The sequence below is a fragment of the Canis aureus genome, chromosome 5 (assembly GCF_053574225.1).
Source record: "Canis aureus isolate CA01 chromosome 5, VMU_Caureus_v.1.0, whole genome shotgun sequence".
Taxonomy (NCBI): domain Eukaryota; kingdom Metazoa; phylum Chordata; class Mammalia; order Carnivora; family Canidae; genus Canis; species Canis aureus.
The window spans coordinates 47,967,147-47,988,984 of NC_135615.1; the positions used below are offsets into that span (position 1 = coordinate 47,967,147).

Genomic DNA, 21,838 nt, shown 5'->3' on the forward strand with positions numbered 1-21,838 from the left:
AGCAGCTCCAACTTTTAGTCCTTTCTTCTGCAGATTCTCTCTTAGCAACGGCATGCATCCCACGTCCCCAGCAATCACATATGTGAGAGGACTTTCAACTCAAACATTCAGCCCAGCTGTATCCTAATACTGAGTCACTAGCCCATTCCAACTGCCTCTTGTGTATTCTCATACAGAGAGCCTGAAGATAGTCTGATATGTAGAACAGAATGAGTTTTCTATACCACCAACTTTTGGGCCTTTAGGTAAATGTCATAGCATGAGTCCTAGTAATAATTTTAATAATAATTTTAGTACTTACTTCATGGATTTGCTAGTGAAGATTCAGTGACATAAATGTGGAAAATCCAGTTCATTTACATTGATTCAACAAACGTAAAGAGTACTTACTATGTGCCAGGCAAGCTTGTAACACAGCTTGTAACACAACACTTTATAATAACTCATTTAATCCTTACGAGGACTCTGTGAGTCATCCCCAATTCACAGATGAAAAAACTGAGGCATATCCAACTTAGGTAACTTCCCCAGGTCACACAGCTACTTAGTGTCAAAGCCTGACTCCAACCCAGGCAGTCCAGCTCCAAAGTTTATACTCTTAACTGCTGTACAAACCTGCTTCTCATTACCCGGCCTTTCTGCCTTTTACATACTACAGAAATCCAATTATCGGGACTAAATCAAAACCCAGAACATAAGATCACCTTGCACTTCAAATCTCTTTCCTGAGCTCCTTGTCGATTAACGACACCAACCTAAAAATTGCAACCTCATCGTCAGCTTTCCTTCCTCTCTCACCCCCAGAGCCCACTCTTGCCAAGTCCTCCTGCACCCACCTCTGAAACGGCAGTCCTGTTCCCACTTCCACAGCTTCAGTTCCAGCTTATTTCATTTGAGGCCACCTATGTTACATTTTTTAAAAAGAAAAAACAAAAACAAAAACAAAAAACAAAAAAAACCACCCTTCCTCTCTAATATTGGGACAATTGAAATGTGAATAAAGGTGGTAGATCAGGTAACAGTTGTGTATCAATATAAATTTCCTGATTTCAAAGATGATACTGAAGTTATATATATGACAGTCATTGTTTTTAGGAAATACACACTAAAATATTTTGGGGATTGAGGTATGACGTGTGCAACTTACTCTTAAATGGCTTAAAGAAAAACTCTTGGTAATACGTATACAGTAGAGTATGAGAGCATGATAAAGCAAATGTGGCAAAATGTCAACAACTGGTAAATCTGTTAGAAGGATATTCTGAAGTTCTTTGACTATTTTGCAATTTCTCTCTGCATTAAAAATTGTTTCTGAAGAAAGGGTTAAAAAAAAAAAAAAAAAGAACCAGTCTCCTTGCTGCGCCTAGGACTCGCAGACCTGACCACCACTCTCTCCTGGCATACCATTCCCCAAGGCCCCACATCAAAGTGTGAAAGGCTCACCATGCACACCAGGAAAGTCCACAGGACTTGACTAGCTTGCAAAGTAACCCCATTTCTCTTCCAATCTTCCATCAGCCTTCCCAAGGACAGGAACAAACTGCCTCCTCCCCATAGTTCAGTTCTCCAGGGCCCCTGGCCTCACCCTACCTCAGCCCTGGCATTCTCCTCCTTCCAGGCCTGTGAAGAGGCCATCTGTTTTTCCTAGACTACAGCGCCCCTTTCTTCCCTAAGACAAACAAGTCCTATCCTTCCCACAAAGTCAAAAAAAATTTTTTAAAGACTTTATCTATTTGAGAGAGAATGAGAGCACAAGTAGGGGTGAGGGGCCCCTGATGCGGGCCTCTCTCCTAGTACCCTGCTGTCAGGACCTGAGTGGAAAGCAGAGGCTTAACCAACTGAGCCTCCAGGTGTCCCTCCACAAAGTTGAATTTGAATCCTCTTTCTTTCAAAATGGCTTCCTAGATCCACCAGCTGGAACTGGTTCACCTTACCCTGCCCTCCCAAAGCAGGTGTTTATCTCTGTGTATAGCTTACTACCCCTCAGCCCTACATGATAAATCTTTCTCTGTCTTTTACCCAGGAAATTAGGACTTTGCAGAGGCTGATAATAATGTGGTTTTTAGCTTTATAAGTCCCTGCCCACCATCATACCTAGTTCTGCAGAAATTGTGTGTTTCAGAATTCAAAAAATTTGTGCAGCTGGGGTTGATTGGGGACCTGGGGCAGCAGATATGAAGGAACAAGTGGAAGACAGCAGCTCTGGCAGTGAGAATGGAGCAAGTCAAGTTTTTGTTTGGGCATGTCCCCACTCCCCATGGCTCCCACCTCTGGAGCAAAGGCCTTCTCACACTCAGTAATACTCCCCAGGCTAGGTTTGCTTCCCCTATAACAACCTTCCTGCACAAAGCTCCTGCCCCTTTCAGGAGTCCTTGTTACAGTCAGTTTGGTTTGTGGCCCCTTGCCTGGACACATGGACCTTCCCCCAGCATGCTCTCTCTCCGCAGCTCTGGCCAGCCCCCATGTGGCTGCTGCCAGCAGGGAAAGTGCATGTGCATGGTAGCGCTTCACCAAGGAGCCTCAGTGTGTGGAGGACTGCTTTCAGAACTCTGCCTTTTCTTTTTTTTTTTAAGAAAATAAATTGAGCCTTTTGAGAAAACTCGCCTGAAAGAGTATTATTTAACTCCTTAGAAAGTTCTAGGGATGTATACAATGGGATATTACTCAACCATCAAAAAGGTCAAATACCTACCATTTGCTTCAACATGGTTGAAACTGCAGGGTATTATGCTGAGTGATATAAGTCAATTGGAGAAGGACAATCATCATACGGTTTCACTCATCTGTGGAATATAATAGTAAAAGGGACCATAAGGGAATGAGGGGAAACTGAGTGGGGAAAAATTAGAGAGGAAGATAAACCATGAGAGACTCCTAACTCTGGGAAACAAAGGGTTGCAGAAGAGGAGGAGGGTGAGGGGATGGGGTGACTGCATGATGGGCACTTGGTGGGATAAGCACTGGGTGTTATCCTATATGTTGACAAATTGAATTTAAATTGGAAAAAAAAATAAGAAAAAAGGAAGTTGTAGGGAAAAGGCAAAACAAAAATGTTCATGAAGAATGAACAAGAAGGATGAAGAACAACAAGGATGTTCATGAAGAATTCCATTTGCCTTTTGAGACATTTTTCACCCAATGTCACCCTCCCTCTGCATCTTGTCCCTCTCTTCCTTCTGGTGCACGCAGGTCTAGACAGATAAAGGCTCAGATCCATCTGTCTCTTCCTCCTCCTGAGAGGAACTGAGGCTTGAGGGAAGTGAAGGGAGCTGCCAAAGGTTGTACATAGTGCCCTAAAGCAACTCCAAATTTGTTAGTGGATCTCTATGTTCTACAACTGGAGTTTAGGACCAAAGTCTGAGATCTGGGAGTTGGGCCATAGTTACTGCCAGAAAACAAGATGGCATCCTTAAGGAAGAATAGGAGGGAAAGGTAAGACCAAAGTGAGGAGCTTGGGAAAACCTGCATTTAGAGGACACAGTAAGTCATCTCAGGGTCCCCAAATGTGGCCTAATGAAACGCCAGGTGATTACTTCCTAGAACTCATCCTATCAGGAGAAACATGAACATTCACGACTCCTGAGTCAGACCTGACTAAATAAGAAACCCATTCTTCATTTTTTCTTTCGCTCATTCAGCAAGTATGGATTAGATGTCATACATCAGAAACTACTCTAGATGCTGACAGTACATTAGTGTGCCAAAGTCCCTGTGTGCAGAGAATTTACAGAACTAGACACTATTTTTGTAATCTTGTAGTATCTGAAAACTCAGACTTCCTAGAGCAAATTATTTATTCCCTATGGACTTCACTTCCCCCATCTGTTAAATGGGAATATGAAAAAATCTCATCGTCCACATCCCATAGGATTGCAGTGAGAATGGGGGAACTATCACCTATTAGGTGCTCCATAGAGAGCTTCACATTCATCAGTAAATACTAATATGTAATTATGATTACACACCACCCTAAAACTAGAGTCACCATTCACTTATCCCTTGGAACTAAACCTGAATAATCCTGTCACCATATTCTCAATCTAGTCATTCAGAATCAACCCTCATGGTTTTTTGCTACGTTCTGCATTCAACCTTGTAACAGACTCAGTACTTTTATTCCCACTTCAAGTATTAATGGGATGTAGAATCATGGATTTTATATCCAAATTCTTTTTTTTTAATATCCAAGTTCTTTATCTACTCTACACATAAAGTTCATAAGTAATTACTAAAATTTAAAAGGTCCATTCATGTGATGGAGCACCTAAAATTAACTCAGATATCACTGGAAGTGTGCTGGCTCTACTTTGGGAAACACTTGTCCATATGTTCAACTTTGCAGAGCTGATGTCAATATCTAAATTTGGTTTATTTAAATGAAACACATTTTGGAAAGCTCCAAAGTCTGCCATCCTCTCTGTCTCCGCTGCTGCTCTCGTAGGTCGGTCCCTCAGCATCTCTGCCCGGCAGTATCGTCACAGTCTCCCAGCTTCTGCCCTTGAAACCAGATCAGGTCTCACCAATGGATTCCCATGCCACTTGGCATAAGTGCAAAGACCCTACTGTGTCTGCAAAAACCGACGTGATCTGGCCTCTGCTTGTCTCCACACTGCATTCCCTACCACTCCTGTCACTGCAAGTGTGGCTGCAGCCACATTGAATATGATCCAGACACCCTGTGCGTCAGCTACTCCTCTGCTTGCAGTATTTTTTCCGGATCCTCACAGTTCGCTCCCTTACTTCAGAGGCCTTCCCTCAATATCCACTCACTCCTCCATCGCTGTCTGTGTACTCACCTTATTTTCCCCATAACACTTATCACTACCAAACATCAAATGAGGCATTCATGCATTTGTTCACTGCCAAGCCCCAGTAGATTAAAAGCTTCAGGAGGGCCTGCATTTTGCAAACACTGTCCAACTACTCTATCAGTAATGCCTGAACTAGCATGGAAGCCACTCAACAAATATTTGTTGACTGAAGGCATGAGTGAATGACAGCAGGTGGATTAATGAGTATTCTCTGTAACATGGTCATCTGAGGTTCCTCTAGGACTTGAGGAGTGCAAAGTAAGAAATGCAAGCCTGAAGTTTAAGAAAGAAGGGGAAAAAGGGCAAAAACATGAGAAAATTAAACTAAAAACACAGAGACTCACCCACCAAAGTCCTCCAAACACTACTACTAGAGAATTAGCCCCAAAATGCAGAAATCAGTTGGAGAATCCGGGTCAGAGATGAATATGGATAGAACTGGAAAAGAACTAATTTCATTACATAAAAATCCGTGGTGCTTAATTTAGTTTAAAAAGGGGGAGGGGGAGTACGGAAGTCAATAAATAAAGTAAAATTTCTATTTTAGCCTTTAGTGACAAACTCTCCCTTTACTAAGGCTTAGAAACCAGTGGTGAATTTGGGTTTGTTTTTTTTTTTTTTCAGCCTAGTCTGTAGAAATACTAATGAACAATAAAATTGCCAAAACAAGAAATGAACAAAAAAGATGAAATGACATCTTGTAAACTGAGGTCCCAATTCACGGCCTCCATGTATCTATACCATTTGACCCATAACTGTCCTTCACTCTGACCCTGAGTCCTACCATGACTTGCTCCAGGCAGTGGGATATTATTAAACATAACACACGCAGAGCATTGAAAAGCCCATGTGTGTTGCCATCCTAACTTCTTGCACAATGGGGGTTGACTACTTTTGGACCCCAGTCACTACACTGGGAACATGCCTAGACTAGTCTGTGGGATAGATGAGAGCACAGATGAGAAGCACGCTGAGTGATACAGAGTTTTCCCAGTCAAGGACATCTGAGATGGCCAACTAACCACTAATAAGCTAATTAATCCAAATCTGGGTTAGATAAGCAGAATGCCCCTAGCTAACCAGTGGATCCATGAAAATAATAAATACTTGCAATTTTAAGACACTATGTTTTGGAGTACTTTATTACACAGTCATAGCTAACTGCTACAACCTAAATAATTACCTTCCAAAAAAACCCAAGAGATTAAAAGTGGAGGTTGGGAGAGGGGTCTCCCTAAATTTAAATTCAAGGTCATGATTTTAAAATACTTTCTCTACACATCAACAGAATTAAAATGACAAGTTACCTAAGAAAAAAAAAAGAAGTCTTAATTTTCTGGTTAAAGTTTTTAAAGTCATCTGAAAACAATAGAATTATGAGGAAATATGTCCAATCTAATTGTGATTCAAAGCTGAACTATTGGTATCCCCCCTTAAATTATAAAAGTGGGTGATCTTTTACAAGGATAAATATGCCACGCCCAGTAGACTGTCAGTCTTCTTTGTGGGCTCCAATAAAAACAAAATGGGACCACATATGTTCGCTTCATCCTTCAGTAATTCTTCCCCAGCCTCATCACAGGGGACTTGTGATTTCCACAGCCCTGGAGCCTGCTTTCATTAAAGGAAACTATTCCTTCTTTTATCTTTAAAAAAATTAACCACGTTCCTGTCCATGTACCGAAGTCACTTAAAGAACAGTAGCTAGAATACACTAATTATAATGTGTTTCTATCAGACTTTTGTACCGACATAAGCGCTACCTTTTTCCCCTTTCAAGGTTATTTGTCTGCCTGTCTTCCCAGCATATTTCCCAGGAGGGAAATGCACTAAAGCATCAGCTGTCACATTACAGAAGTGAATAACAAAGCAGACACCCAAAGAACACACCCGCTCTTTGAAATGGTTTTCTCACCCAACCTCCTTCTCACTTACAGCCTCATACCCAGCCCAGGCAAAGTTTTAGTTCATGCCGAATACATTTTACGCTCTGTTCCATAAAAATACACATCTTTATATGAGAAAAAAAAATGGTCACGTTGAGAATATTATTAGAGAGAGAGTACTAAGTCCTCCTGTATGCTTCTTCTCATGTGCTCCTTCTATGAAGTGTCTTAGTTTCTTCCAAAATACCATAGATACAATACCATAGACTAAGAGGCTTAAACACAACAGAAATGTATTGCTCACAGTTCTGGAGGCTGGAAGTCTGAGATCAGGATGCTAGAATGGTCAGGCAAGGGCCTTCTTCCAGGATGCAGACTTTTCTTTGTATCTTCAAATGGTAGCAGGATCTGGAGAGCTCTTTAGGGTATCTTCTGTGAGGGCATTAACTCCATTCATTAGGGCTCTGTTTCATGAGCTAATTACTGCAAAAGCCCCAAATCTTAATACTACCATATTGGTCATCAGGATTTTAACATATGGATTTGGGGAGGATCCAAACATTCAGCCTATAGCAAGTGGTAAGCAGAGCATGGATTCTTATCTCCCTTTCACAGGCAAGGAAACTGAGACTGGAGGCGGCAATGTGATTTCCTGAGGTTTCTCTTCTGTAAAGTGACTAAATTAGAATTCAAACCCAAGCTCAGAGTCCTTTCCTCTGCAATATGATCTGGAATAATACAAGGCAGGAAAATTCAAAACATTTTCTTACAGAAAAGATAAAGATCAGAGCTATGTGTGTAAGATGAAGAGTAAAGGAAAGATAAGTACAGGTGGGAGACAAGACAATGAGGCATTTATATTTTCGTTGGACAATTGTGCAAGAAAAGCAGCCACTACCTGGAAACATTTCAACAATATTCTATAGACCACAACAGAAAGCTACATAATTTTACATCACGTTATTTACTGACAACAGGAGAAAAATAAAGAACAAAGTGAAGATTCCCATACAACTTTGCCTGGCAATCACACTTTCACCTCCTATTAATGCTCTAAATGTGCTATTGTGGGTTGTTTCTTTTTTATCCAACATAGGCTACTGCAGTTCATTCTTGTTTATCCAGAATATATTTAGGAGAAACAGTATTACAGGTAATTGAATATGCAGGTTAACAGAGACAGCATAGTAACATCTCATTTATTTTATACTCTCCCCAAAACTTTAATGCTCTAGAACAGGATTTAGCAACCCTTTTTTCTGTAAAAGGTCAGGTAGTGAATAGTTGAGCCTTCAGAGGCCATAGAGTCACCGTGGCAACTACCAAACTCTACCCCTGTGGTGCAAAAGCAGAAGACAATATATAAACTAGAGTGTGGCTGTGCTCCAATAAAACTTTATTTAAAAAAATCTAATATGGCCCACAGGCAGTACTTTACCAATCGCTGCTCTAAAACATAACCAAAAGGAAAAAAATGAACTCATGTCCTTATTTACTCTCCAGGGAGAACTAACACCCTACGTGAAAGCCCATCTCCCATCTCATACACAATTTTTAAAAACTGGGCTATTTTTTGCTTATAATCTATAGCAAAAGAGAACTAGAAATTTCAAACCAGTGGTGCTAGCAAAGGCTAATTAATAGAGGGAAGTCCAAAAGCCTCTGGAACAGAAAGAGAGGAATGAAACAGCAGAGCGGCCTGGACTAGCTAGGTTAGGGGCAAAACACTTTCCCTAAAACCCTTAATATCATTTTAATCATTTCAAGATCCTTTGACTCAGTATCCCTTACTTATTGCAAAGTTTCATTTCTGATGGTCATCATGATGATTCTGAATCCTAATGATGACTCTGAATCGCCAAAGGAAAAAATTCCACTTAATCACTTTAAGACCAAAGAAACACAGAGACATATGGGATCCATTTAGAAAGACCCATCAAAATTGGCTATTAGAAGTTTAAAAACTGGATAAATAGTTATCTAGAATATTTATTACATGAAACAATCAATTCCCCCCGATAATAATAAAAGGAAGACAAACATTTATAAAGCACTTACTACAAGTCATGCATCATTCCAATTGTTTTATGTATATTAATGTACTTAATGTACACAACAACCCAACCAGGCAGGTGCTATTACTACCCATTTTTCAGATAAGGAAATTGAGGTACAGGCAGATCAACACAAGTAACACAGCTACAAAGTGTCCCAGAGAAGATCTGAACCCAGGCCGTCTGGCTCCAGACACCAGCTCCTTCTAAATTACTACACTATGCCAAGCCATTACTTTATAATCATATGGGGTGCCTTATTTCAAAGACCAGGAATATGATAAGATACATGTAAAATCTCTACCAAATATAGTATGATCTTCAGAATTCAGTTTTAGTATATGTGCTGCCAAGCCAAGCACTGATCTTCAGAATTCAACGATTGAGATATGTCAGTGTTTCTCAATGCCTCGAAGTAAAAACTCTTTTTTTTTTTTTCGAAGTAAAAACTCTTAAGTGTCTATTCTTTTTGTTCATTTCCGCCAAAATAAAAAGGGTGTTTGGACATTAGATTGAGGAGATTTTTTTCTGTTTTTCAATGTTGCATTTAAAGTTGTTTTTGGAATGAGACAGAACAATAAATAAGTAAATGGAATTATGGAAAAATTCTTTTTTCAGGACTCCTAGTTCAATCAGATAAATATGAAGATCTGAAATAATTTAGTCCTTCTATTTCTTAGGTCAAGATGTGAAGATTAAAACAGGTTTTTATTTGTCATCTTTATTTCTCAAATAGCTAAACTGTAAATTTGTTTTATATGGAAGGAAAGTCATTTGGTTGTTAAAATAACTGAGGTTACTACTGGCTTATCACCCAACAAAAATATTTGACCCTAATATATCCAGAGTAAAGGACTAAAATCAGCTTATGATGTTCTATTAAAAGAAAATTCAAAGTTTATGGAAAGGTTTTTTTCAATAGCAATGACCTGAAAAATATTTCTGGTTACTAAATGGGCATCTGTGTTTTTTATTTGTGCCATAAATATTTTTGCTAATTTCTGGAAGTTCCAGAGTAGAGAGAAATCATTTAGCCTCTAGAAAACAAAGCGTTCTACAAACCAAGCCTATATTAGTTCCACCATTTGCTCAACTCCATGTAACAAATGGTCTCCAAAAGCTATGCACTCTCTTCACAGTCCTTTTGCTCAATAACAAGTTAACATTTACTGTACAACTTATAAAATACTCAAGGAACTGGAAAGAATGGAAAAGTTTTGATCAGGCATTTTCTCTTTCTCCTTGTTGTCAGTTTTTCATCTTCTTCCCACTCTTTTCTAAAACTACAAAGTAAGGGATTCAAATACTTGACCCAGAAGAAGATGCTTTAGGTATGTAAGAAAAACATCCATTGCCCCTTTTTTCACTATAAAATTAAATAATTAATTAAGTCAACAATAATCTTTATAATCATAATTTTCATAAAACTATGTTTTAATCATGAACATAAGAGATTAAGAATCTAAAACTAGTCATATTCCTAATTTCTTCTAGATGGTAAAGATTATATTTTTTAAATTTAACTTTTGGTTAGTGGCTACAAGGGCTAGATTCTATGTGAACATATTAGACAATAGAAAGGAAAGCAAACAGAGGGAAGGGAAGAAAAGGGATAAAATGGAAACAAGAAAGAAAAAAAGAAGAAAAGTATGGTAGAAATCAGTTGGCTGATCACCAAACCAGCTTTCTATTTTTTTGTGGACAGAAATAGGACTGCACTCTCTAGCCAGGTGATGCCGTGTGACCAAAGTCTGGCCACAACAATGTGGGCAATGCTTTGTGAGTCTACCCCTCTGCCACAGCACAAGAAACTGGTGGTAATGAAAGCAGGGCTCTGAGAACACCACTCGAGTGAGAGGAATGTGCCCATCAAGAATACCCATTTTACCAAGTTGGTGCAGCTAATTTGGTAACAGTGAGCTCATGCAGCTAACTCCAGAAACAGTATGGAGTTCCCAAAAAAAGTTAAAAACAAAGCTACCGTATGATCCTGCAGTTCCACGTCTGAGGATATCCCCCAAAAGAAAGAACAGCAGGATGTTGAAGAAATAATTGTGCTCCCATGTTCATAGCAGCATTACTCATACAAGCCAAGACACGGAAACAACCTACACATTCTGGGTGGATGAATGGATAAAGAATGGGATATATAAATATATACTGGAATATTACTCATCCATAAAAAAAAAAAAGAAGGAAATTTTGCCTGTAGTGACAACACAGATGAAACCTGAGGGCATTCTGCTAAGCCAAATGAGGCAGACAGGAAAAATCAAATACTGTATGATCCCACTTACATGTGCAAATCACCAATGCTGAACTCATAGAAATACAGTAGAATGCTGGTTGCCAGGGGCCAAGGGGTGGGAGGGAAAGGAAAGATATTGGTCAAAGAGTATAAACTTCCAGTTGTAACATGAATAAGTTACAGGGATCTAAAGTAGACCATAGCAATCATAGTTAATGATACTGTATTACATTCTTGAAATTTGCTAAGAGCATAAATCTTAACTATTCTCAACCACAAAAAAAAAAGTCACATGATGTAAACGTTAATACAAGGGCAGCAATCATTTTGCCACCTGTAAGTGTATCAGATAAACGTGTTGTACAGTATCACACGTCACTTATATTCCAACAAAGCCAGGGAGGGGATAAAAGAAGTCAAAAAACATTCTTTCATTATTACTTACATTATTAAAGCGTATGCTTATCCAGTCACCAAAAGCACAGGAAAGTCAAGACAATGATCCCAGCTAACAGTTTGCAAAGTACACTACCAATGAAATTCCTTCGTTTCTAGGAAGTTCTCTAGTGGAATGCTGGGCAGGGAGCATGGGATAAGGGTGGGAGAAGACCCACTTCCATTCCTACTTGTTTCACTTACTGTGCTCTCTGTTCAATCTCCTCGAAAGCAAGAAAAAGATTTTATAGGTAATAGAGGTGCTTCAGGCTTCGTGATATTAAGAGCTAGGAAATAATCAAACACACCTCAACAGGGAGCTCACGCAGCTGACATGCAGGACACAGCTGTGGCCAACACCCCAAAAAGCAAGATCACCTTCCAAGGTAGAACTGTTTAAAAAAAAATCTGGGGTTTCAAACTGCCATCTGACTGTTCAGAATCATTCAGAAAGTCATTCTGACCATTCATTTTATTCCCGGGATAAGCAACACTTTAAGACCTACACGATCATTCCATTACTTCAATTTAATAAAGCGAGTCAAGGCAGGAATAAAAAGTCCCAGACTATCTGTCAGTATGAATTTCCTAACTCACTTTTTCCTATGAGGAAACTACATCCCCTAGAACTTCATCATTAGCAATTCTAAGTGTACAGCGGGAAGGCTTGCTTCTCTCTCCTGGCTTAGTGCTGTATCTAGTGGAAGGAAAATCAGCACGCAAGCTCAAGCAACGAGAAAACCCATCCTGGCTGAGGCAAGCAGACACAGCTTAGAGAAAAGTCATCAAACAAATCAGTAAGAAAATCTGTCTGATGTTTTCCTTTTTTAAAAAATTGGTAATGTATACTTTTATTAATACGCTGACAACAATCGGTATCTTAAGCAACATTCTTATGTCGCTTAGAAGTTTACTGAAGATGTTCTCGCATCCAATGCCACGTCTGCCTGTCACCGCAACCCTTCTGGTATTTTTAAGACTCAGCTGACAGATAAGGACTGAGGCTCCCACAGCCTTTGTAACATTTCAAGGTTAAACAGTGAAGACTTTCCCAGCTTTAAAAAGTATTTCTCCAGCAGGCTGCATGACACAGGATAATACACGAAGAACTAAAACATTCTTCCACAAACACTTTTTCATTGTGCCGCTGATACTCACCACTACTGTAAAACACCAGGACGTACGTCATCGTTTTCATTTTACAGACATATAGATGGAGGCTTAGAAAAATTTAATGACCTGAGCATGAGCTCACCGACTGCAAGATTATCTCACCAAAGCCATTCGACCTCTCTTGAAATTGGGGGGACACATTCTTGCTAGTGACCCATGCAATGGGAAATTACATCACCTGCACACATTTTATCAGTGGAAATAACTGCTTCTAAAGGAAGGCTCCTCCTCTACCAATGGGTAGAGTTGAGCTCCAGGAGTGTTGTGCAGATCTAAGGCATTTAACTGTTTGTGGTGTGTCTGATGCAAGGGGGGCTGGGTCGGGGGGGGGGGGGCGGCGGTGCATTTGTTTTGCTCTGCTTCCTTTAAAATATAATCAAAGTGGCACTGCAACTCTTCAGAAAATGCCAATGAGGAATCATTAAATTCTTGGGCAAAATTAAGCAATGAGATTAGTCCTATATATACCGACTGGGGGAAAAAATGTCTTCGAGAATTTTCAGTTGTTCCAAAAGCAAAAATTCACCAAACGTGATGCTGGAGGATGTAATTCAATCAAGAAATTTTGTTTCAATTTGGATTTATGTCATTGCTTTAGTAGGTAGTGTTAATAGTTTCCAAGCGCCAGTGTTTATTCATGAACACTTTGCAAATCATAACGTAATGCATTCCTTTTTGGATACATCTTTTGTCAAATCCATCTGTCTATGGCAGATATGCAAAGTTTCACAGAGCCTTATCTGTAAAAGAACTTCCACGGTCAGACAAAAATGGCTTTAGAAAATTAAGAGGAGTGAAGACAAGGATAGGCTACTGTTGTACTGGGGATATGTCCTTTTTTCTCAACGCCTTGTTCACAGCCCTGTGTCCACTGGGCACCTGGCAACCTTCTACTCTCACTTTTCTTAATATCTGACCCTCTCCCAAGAGGGAGATGGGAGCCTGGCATCTCCGGAAGAGCCAAAGAGATGAGAAGTCCTCCAGAAAGTACCAATGCAAGATGTCAATTCTCCTAGTAGACACACAGCACTAGTTCCCTGAGCCCTCAACACGCGCTCTAAATACCTTCTGAACTGCAAAGGTAGCTTATTCAAGATGGATAATTAAGCATCCATTTTTATTTGATTCATCTTAAGAGCCTGAGCAGGTTAATATAAAGAATGAAGGCAAGGAAAGATGGGAGGGACCCTACCACAAGAAGGGGCGTCAGTTTGGAAGGTCAGACAAACCAGCTTCCACCTCCACCACTTTGTAGTCTGGATGGGACCCAAACCACCCTGAGGGATGAGATTACATTCTTTTAATAGATGCATCACTTTCTTCTACTAATACAGTTGGCTAGGAATTTAGAACAACGAGCGAATCAACTATTAGTATTAGTGTCTATGGCTGTGGAAACTCAATAAATGAACTTGCTATTCAAACTCAATAAAGAAACTCATACTGTGTCTTCATAATGTAAATGTCTTTCTCAAAGAATATATTAGAACTGCTTTTACTTAAAACTGTTTTACATACATACATTTGGTTGATACAAAAAAGGAAACTAGGTTGATAATTTTTCTTTCCTTCTACGAGCCTCACCCACCGGTGTGACCTCAGAGCTTAAATTGCAGCAGGTGAAAATATTTTTAACAAAATTCTGTGTCTCCAGTATGGTCTAAACATATTATTTTTGAAAAAAACACAACTAATATTCCTCCCTTACCAGCTAACCCATGTCAGTCATTTAAATAGCTACAACCAAAAAATAAATTGCTCTTGAGCATACAAATAATATTTTTATAGGAATTGGCAAGTTATTACTACAGCAATTTTAAGGGTTTTTTTTGCCACAAGAATCCATGATTTTTAAAAAGTGTTCAAATTTGAGGTTTATACATATGACAAATATCCACATTTGTATCTGTAAGTCTAAAGAGGGAAAAATTAGTCAAAAAAACAAACTAGAAAACAAACCCCAAATGATCAATTACCGAGTTTTGCGCTATATTGAGAAAAAGTATAAAAACTATTGGAAAGGAAGAAAAATTATGTCGAAGTACTAACTTCATAGGCAAAAGCCCTTTTTAAGGAAAGGCTGGGAAAATCAGTAATGATTTCAAAGTAAAAAGTAAACTACCTATACCAACCGGTCTATACTCAGCACTAACTCCGGGTTAACTACCGAGTATTATTAACTCAGTATTAACTACAGAGCGTGCTATGAAAAGTAACACAGTGCTGATGTTTTCTAGTTTCTCATTTCAATCCGCTCCAGGTTTACCTTAAACCTTGTCAGCAAGAGTCACCCTTGCCCCCCCAACCCTGCTACCCCACCCACCCATCCCCCACCTCCCATCCACCCCCCCCCACCCCCACCCCTGCAATTATACAAACCTAACAAAGGCTTCCCTGGGATAACTTGATCTGCTTCAACCACAAATTCCAATCCACATACTTTCTTCTGTTATGGTTATGTCTGTGTGTATTTAATGTACTTGTGTTAAGGCTTTTAAAAACAAGCCAGTGATTTCTCATTCCCCTCTCCACCACAGAAACAGCACCACTGAGGAGCTTTTCTGTCCATGTAAAAAATGTTCTAGTTACCCACAGATTAGTCTTAAATCAGCTTCAGAGGACAGTGAAGCAAGCTCGTACAGCCACAATGGTACACTGCTCCTTCCTCTGTGCTCGGACTGCTGGGTCCCCAAGGGGCTGCTCCCTCGCGGTTTTGGACAAAGTGGGGGCGGGAAACCTTGCAACTTGCAGGACTCCAGCAGTTTCCTCTCAGCCGGGGCTTTGACACCAGGAGCCTGTCTTAACCTGCTCCTGTTGGACCTTTATCACCTCACTGACCCCATAAAGCCAACAGGGCTGGCAAATGCACTCAACAGCCTCCCAGAAACAGCAGCTCGCCCGTGACCCCGTGGCACCAAGCTCCAATAACCCTGCCGGGCCTTCCAAGCAAGCTTCAAGAGTCGTTGCCCTGAACTTGATACATAGAGCACAGCACCTCGAAAATGAATCATCTGTTAAGTCAGTATTTTCTAATTGCAATCACTCTCCCTCTCAAGGCATGTAATTAATTTACTGAGGTGTTTTTTTTTTTTTAAAAAAAAAAAAAAGAGAGAGAGAGAGAGAGAGTCAGGATTACTCACACAGTCTTGAAGATGCAATGCCAGCTATTTAGGACAGACACATCCAAGGCCGTGTGAGAACTCAGTTAGGACTACATATGCGTTAACGCAGGAACTGGCAGGCCTCTGGGCTACGGCAACTATAGGACTCGTGCTTCTTGTACACGGGGCTATAATTTATGAAACGGAGCCCCAGATCCAGCCAATCATTTAGCTCCTCATAACAAGTCTGACTGGCTCTGGAAAGCTGAAAGGGCTGCGCTAGAGCAACAAGGATGAGATAGTCCACACAATCGTCGGCTTCTCCGGAATCACTTGGCCCTGCGAGGCCAGAGAAAAATCACAGCTTCGCTGTCACAGGGAAGGAGGGCAGATGACCCGGAAAAACGTGACTGGATCTGGAGCGAGAGCTTTCTCGTCTGGCTTGGCAATCCCACCCGTGCCTGCCTCAGAAGACGAAGCTGCACCCCCGCCCCCCCTGCCCAGAAATCTAAAGGACAGCTACGGCAGCAAAACCTGAGGTAACTTCCCCTTTTGATTTTTAGGAGGAGGAATGCGGAGTCAAAATTATATACATGAAGTCACTTGGGCAACAAGGGGTGCTCCATTGCATTCCCCCTTTGTCCACTCCCTGTATGATCATTTGCTGCTAAGCATGCATAGGGGAGGCTCCATGTACCTGAAACGCACTTGAAACCACAATGCTCTTTTGTGGAGGGAGAGAGATCATTTTCCAGAACAGTTTTAGAGCTACCTTTTCACACGGGCAGCTCTCACCACCCCCACCACCCCCAAACAAAAATAAAGGATGCTGAGGCAGGGAGTAGAGGACAGGCATTTCCTGACCACCATAAAATGCCTTTCATGTCTCAGAGGAAATAAGTAGGCTCAGAGAGGAAAATTGGGAAGCTAGGTTACTGCTCAGCTCCTCTGGCCCTTGGCACTGAGGCCACATGAGAATGTACCAGAATGTAGGGCGGTGGGACTGAGGGGGCCAGGAATGGCATGGAACAGAGCTGACAGGCCTCCCGGGGGCCCTGTTGTTCCCTCGGTGATGCTCTCCTTAGCACCTCTTACATTTTGAGGTGTTAATCAGAGCAACTACTTGTTATACTGAACTTCTACAGGTGCAGTCATCAAAGGATCTGTGGGAAACATTTCTGAAGTGACTAAAATAGAAAAGGAGAAAAAAAAGAGGAAGAATTGACATTCCACATAATCCAAACACCACACCCTGAGATACTTGACATATTTTACCTAATGACAAATGCTTCCGAATCTTCAGCACCTCACGTGTCTTCAGCAAATTGTGTTTCAAGTATACCATCAGCAACAACAACTAAAGCTTTGTAACACACTTTTAAAAAACAAACTCAATCGTTAGGCTCTCCAAGCAACAACAGAATCTTTACAATATTCAAATCATGTCAGCCTTACGTGTTCCCAGAGGGAGACGTGGGGAAGGGAGACTCACTTTGTTTAGTGATAAAAATATAAACAGCAGGAACAGAAGAGATGTTTATGCACTTTTTTGTTTGGTGCAGGTTATTGGCTGAATTCAACGTGAGATTTGATGCCAAGAAGGAAAGCATACCAGTACACAGAAAACAGAAAAAGTCTTCCATTGGCAATTCCCACCCCCAAGGTTTGGTCTTTGAATTTTCCGATTTGTGACTAGCCAGGGAAGAAAATTTCTCCTCTGTGCAAATTTTTTTTTTTTTAATTGAACTTTGTTTATTTGACAGCACTGTTGCCTGCCATGACTAGGGGAGAACCGAAATTTCTCAGGAAGTGTATTTGCCGAACCTGTTGTTCCCTTTACTGCAAGGTAACATGGGTTGCCTAGCCTAACGTGGCAAGCAGGCCCTTAAGTTAATATGGTCACTGAATCCTCACCACACAGAACACCCTTTATAAATTTCCATGAAAATCCCCTCCAAACCCCACATCCAGATCTCCATTTGTCAACAGATAAGGCCAGGAATACAAATAAACTGAGGCCCCTACGTCATTTCACACGTATTCATCCATAGGGAGACTTCATCTCCAGCAACTTTGAACACACCCCCTTCACCACCCAACACAGTGGCCAACAAACACCCAGCAAGTCCCTGAGCTGGAGGCTTTCACAGCTTCTGTACATTCTCTGTGTCAACAGATTCCTAAGTTACTGACTGACCCCCCAGCTCCCTGCCCCTTACAAACACTAAGCATTCTGTTTGACTCAACTTCAAGGTGTTTATCTGTTAATAGGTAATATTCGCCCCCCTAAAAAAACTCATGATGAGGCTTTCTGCAAGACCAGCACTGCCATCCCCTCCCAAACCTTTAATAAACTGTGGTAGCCCAAAACACGTCACTTCTACTTGGCAACGTTGGGGGGATTTAGATACTTACTAGCTGCAGACATCACATAGCAGAGAAACCCTTACGCTGTAACAAAGCATGCAAACTATGCTTCTCAATCATCAGGGTTCCTATCAGTAGGTTCTGGCTAGGGACACTATCTTCTGTTATCATCTCCAATTAGTGGTGGCTAGGCCATCAGGCACTGTCTAAGAAGTCCATGTTACACAAGGGTCCCCCAAACAGCTGAATTCAGTTCTTCCTCATTTCCTTGATCACAGCCTCAGAGACAAGAATTAAGATGATCCCGATAAAAGAAAAAAATAGCTCAGGAATGCAAACCTTTTTCTGACCCGAGAACTGTCAGCAAATCTCTAATATCAGAACAGCTATGGTTGACTGAGAAGCATCCCTCAACCTGGGCCAAGAACCATTTCTACTTCCATAAGCTAATTTGTCTGGCCCCGTGGTTTATGTGGCCAAAGGAGTCACTCATGAGCTAACTCTAAGAAACACTCAGATCCACCGTGTTAGTATATCAAACCAGTTCAGAGTGACAGGGTATTAACCCACTCCAGGTCATGTGGATAAAAAAAGCTCTGTTCTTTTCACAGTGTCGGACTCCACCTCAAGCTACCTGAGATCTTGGGACCAGTTTGCTTGCTGATAGGCAACTGCCGATACTTCACACGCTGACGCTTTAGGGCCCGCATCTTGGGATGTCAACTCAAAGGGAAATGGTTGCTTAGAAAAGTGGCTGCAAAAGGCTTGTCCCACTTTAACAAAGCCAAAAATAAAATTTATATTTAAAAATAAAATAAAATAAAATTTACATTTAAATAAAAGGGCAGGGGTACTAGAAACCTAAGTTTGTGGTTATCACAGAATGAAGTTCATGTTCTTGGTTCAAACAACATTAACACTTTATCTGGGCACATAGATCTCAAATTCAAATTTGCTCTTGGCACATGGGAATTTTTGGTTAGTGGCTTTTGTTGTTGTTTTAAAAGACAGGATGGAGCCTACATCTTCTTTTAAGATTTTATTTATTTATTCATGAGAGACAGAGAGAGAGGCAGAGACATAGGCAAGGGAGAGAAGCAGGTTCCCCACGGGGAGCCTGATGCAGGACTCGATCCCAGAACCCCAGGATCACAACTGGAGCCGAAGGCAGATGCTCAACCACTGAGCCACTCAGATGCCCTGGAGCCTACATTTTGGGGGTTTTTTAATTCATCTTCTCAGAACACGAATGTATGGGCACATATACATAAGATACATGACAAGATTCTAAAAACATATTACACTTCAAAGTAACATAAGCCAACAACTTTGCACTCCTACATGCTCAAAATCCATCTTCTAGGTAACAATATCTCAAAAGAAGGGTCAATTTTTCTATGGTCGAAGTTTCTCAAACTCCACACGATACGACATATACAAAAAGAACGGCAATTGCTTACATTTAGTAAGAGGAAAATGTGCATTCCTAATATGTGATACTAAAATCACCTCCTTGTTTCAGGCTATGTGTGAGTATTGTTAACATGGAGGGTCACAGCACAGACTCTGAGCCGGGCCGCTTGGTTTCAAATACCAGTTCTGACCCTTAACTGGGACCCTGGGCAAGTTACCTAACCGAGGTGTATGTCTCGGTTTCCTCAGATGTAAAATGGTACCACACACAGTCACTACCTCCTGGGGCTGGGATGAAGATTCAACAGACAATGCATGCTGAGAACCAAGCCTCTTACACGGTGAGTGTTCATTACAATAAATGTACACAATAGCCGACGTGGGGTGGATTACTCAACAGCTAGATATGCTGAAATATATCTCCTAACATCACATAGCTCGTTACAGGTAATATTTATAAATAAGATTTTTGTCTTCAGGCCTGCGAGATAACAACTCAAGGGGCCATGTCAGTCGCTGCAACTGTCAGTGTTTTGCCTGGTGACCACCTGACCCTTTCAACCTGGCCCTGCCTTCAGATTGTCACGCCAGGACGCTAACCTAAGAAATGACACAGAAAGGAGTAACTGTAGCAGACATGATTCATAGGAGAGTTGGTACAAAGTTCAGGCTAGTTTAAAGATTCCCACATGAAGGCAAAAATATAATGGAAGCCATTAATCTTCAGTCATGGTACCTTAACAAAAAAGATATGAAGGAAGGAAAAAAGAGAGTTACCTATCACGAACAGCTGTGCTGATTATCCTACTACATGAACCATGGCTAGGATTCATGCTGACTTCTCAGCTTAAATATGAGAGAGCATTGAAGCTAATTATCTCCTTTCCTGCCTGCGATGGGAGATTTCTCAGAGCAGGAGGATATTAACTGTGAGTTCAACATGCTCGTGAAGAAGGTGCAGAGGGGAAAAAAAAAAAACAGAGTTGACTTGGTGAGGAAGAGTCACCCTAGGGAAGGACTGTGTACCTTTAAACTCAATGATTCATTCATTCATGCATGCATGAGTGGTCTTGCCCCTTACCCCCTCTCACTGCCATATAACCATACTACCACCACCACCACCACCAGCCACATCTAACCACTTACAGTTCCAGAGGGAGCACATACTGTACCCCTCCATCTGCGTGCCCTTCCCCTCACACCCCCACCTCCTTTCCTGAGAGCCTCTTTCTACCCATCTCCTCTCCACGGGAGGTGGTTATTGCCTATTGAGTATATTAATTGATCAGTACCACTAACCACATGAATTAGCACTAAAGGACCAAGAAGCAGTAGAGAAGCTGGGGAACATTTTCATTTTAACATAAATTGCTCTAAGAATGAAATTTGGGGCACTTTATGCAAAATCCAAAATGAAATCAAGTACTGAGGCTTAATAGGCCCACAACTTCTTTGGTGACATTAGAGAATCATCTCCAGTCCTTCCTAACAAGTTGATAAACTCAGAGAGGGTGCCTGGGTGGCTCAGTCAACTGAGTGTTCACTCTGAGTTGCAGCCCGGGGCATGATCTCAGGGTGGTGAGATGGAGCCCCCCTCATCAGGCTCTGAGTTCAACAGGGTGTTTGCTTAAAATTCTCTCCCTTTGTCCCCACCCCCCACTTGCACTTGTGTGTGTGCTCTCTCTCTCTCAAATAAATAAATCAAAAGAAACAAACAAACTCAAAGAAGCTCCCGTGGTTGCTAGAAATGACTGCATTAAGTGAAAGCTTTGTGTAGAGGCTGAAGTTGAATGAGCTAAGTCTCAATTATTCTAATTATTTGTTCCTGGCAGAGGACTATAAAGTCCAGGGGTCTCAGAATCAGAGGTGGGGGGATCACCTCCCCCTGCCCCCTCTGCTGATTTAGCTACAGAGTCAGACATGAAGTCTCTCCCTAGGCCCACTTGTGCTCTGAGGCCTTGTCACATGGGGCATTGCTGCAGTTCAGGCTGGTGACCGAAGGGACAAGTCACTAGACATTCAACAAAGAAAAGGAGGATGGGAAGGGCTAAAGAATCGTAGCAAATGGTGTGCTGGAGGGTAGCCTCCAGGATCATGACGCAGGTCCAGTTTGTCTCTAGGCCCTCTCCCACTTCATCTCCATCCCCTCCTTCCCACCAAGAAACGTTTGCCTAATCTCCCTGGCTCCCTCCACCAAAGTGGCCCACAAAGGAACCTGACCTCCTCTGCTCCCATCAAAAAAATTGTGTTGTGTGCCAACCTCAGAGCAGCCAGAGTAAAACAGTTGGTGCCAGTATGGTTAAATGTTTCTTCTATCTTCCAAGTGGCACTCTGTTTTAGTAAGGGCTTT

The 21,838-nt window shown here is 41.3% G+C and overlaps 1 protein-coding gene and 1 long non-coding RNA gene across 8 annotated transcripts in view; one reads left to right on the top strand and one right to left on the bottom strand.

Moving 5' to 3' along the window:
• The window catches only part of PDE4D (phosphodiesterase 4D), a 1,385,565-nt gene that overhangs the window by 1,333,957 nt on the left and 29,770 nt on the right, over positions 1-21,838 (bottom strand). For 2 of the 7 annotated variants that reach the window (XM_077897895.1, XM_077897894.1), the window contains exon 1: positions 15,748-15,871. The exons of 4 other annotated variants lie outside the window; for them this stretch is intronic. The gene's annotated coding sequence lies outside the window, so the exon portion shown is untranslated. Of the gene's footprint in view, positions 1-15,747; positions 15,872-21,838 lie in introns of those variants that run through there. One more of the 7 variants, XM_077897893.1, reaches the window with a different exon arrangement.
• Positions 15,742-18,917, top strand: LOC144314123 (uncharacterized). The gene is made up of 4 exons (XR_013379802.1): positions 15,742-16,247; positions 17,271-17,371; positions 17,472-17,554; positions 18,687-18,917. It is a non-coding gene; the product is annotated as an uncharacterized LOC144314123 (long non-coding RNA).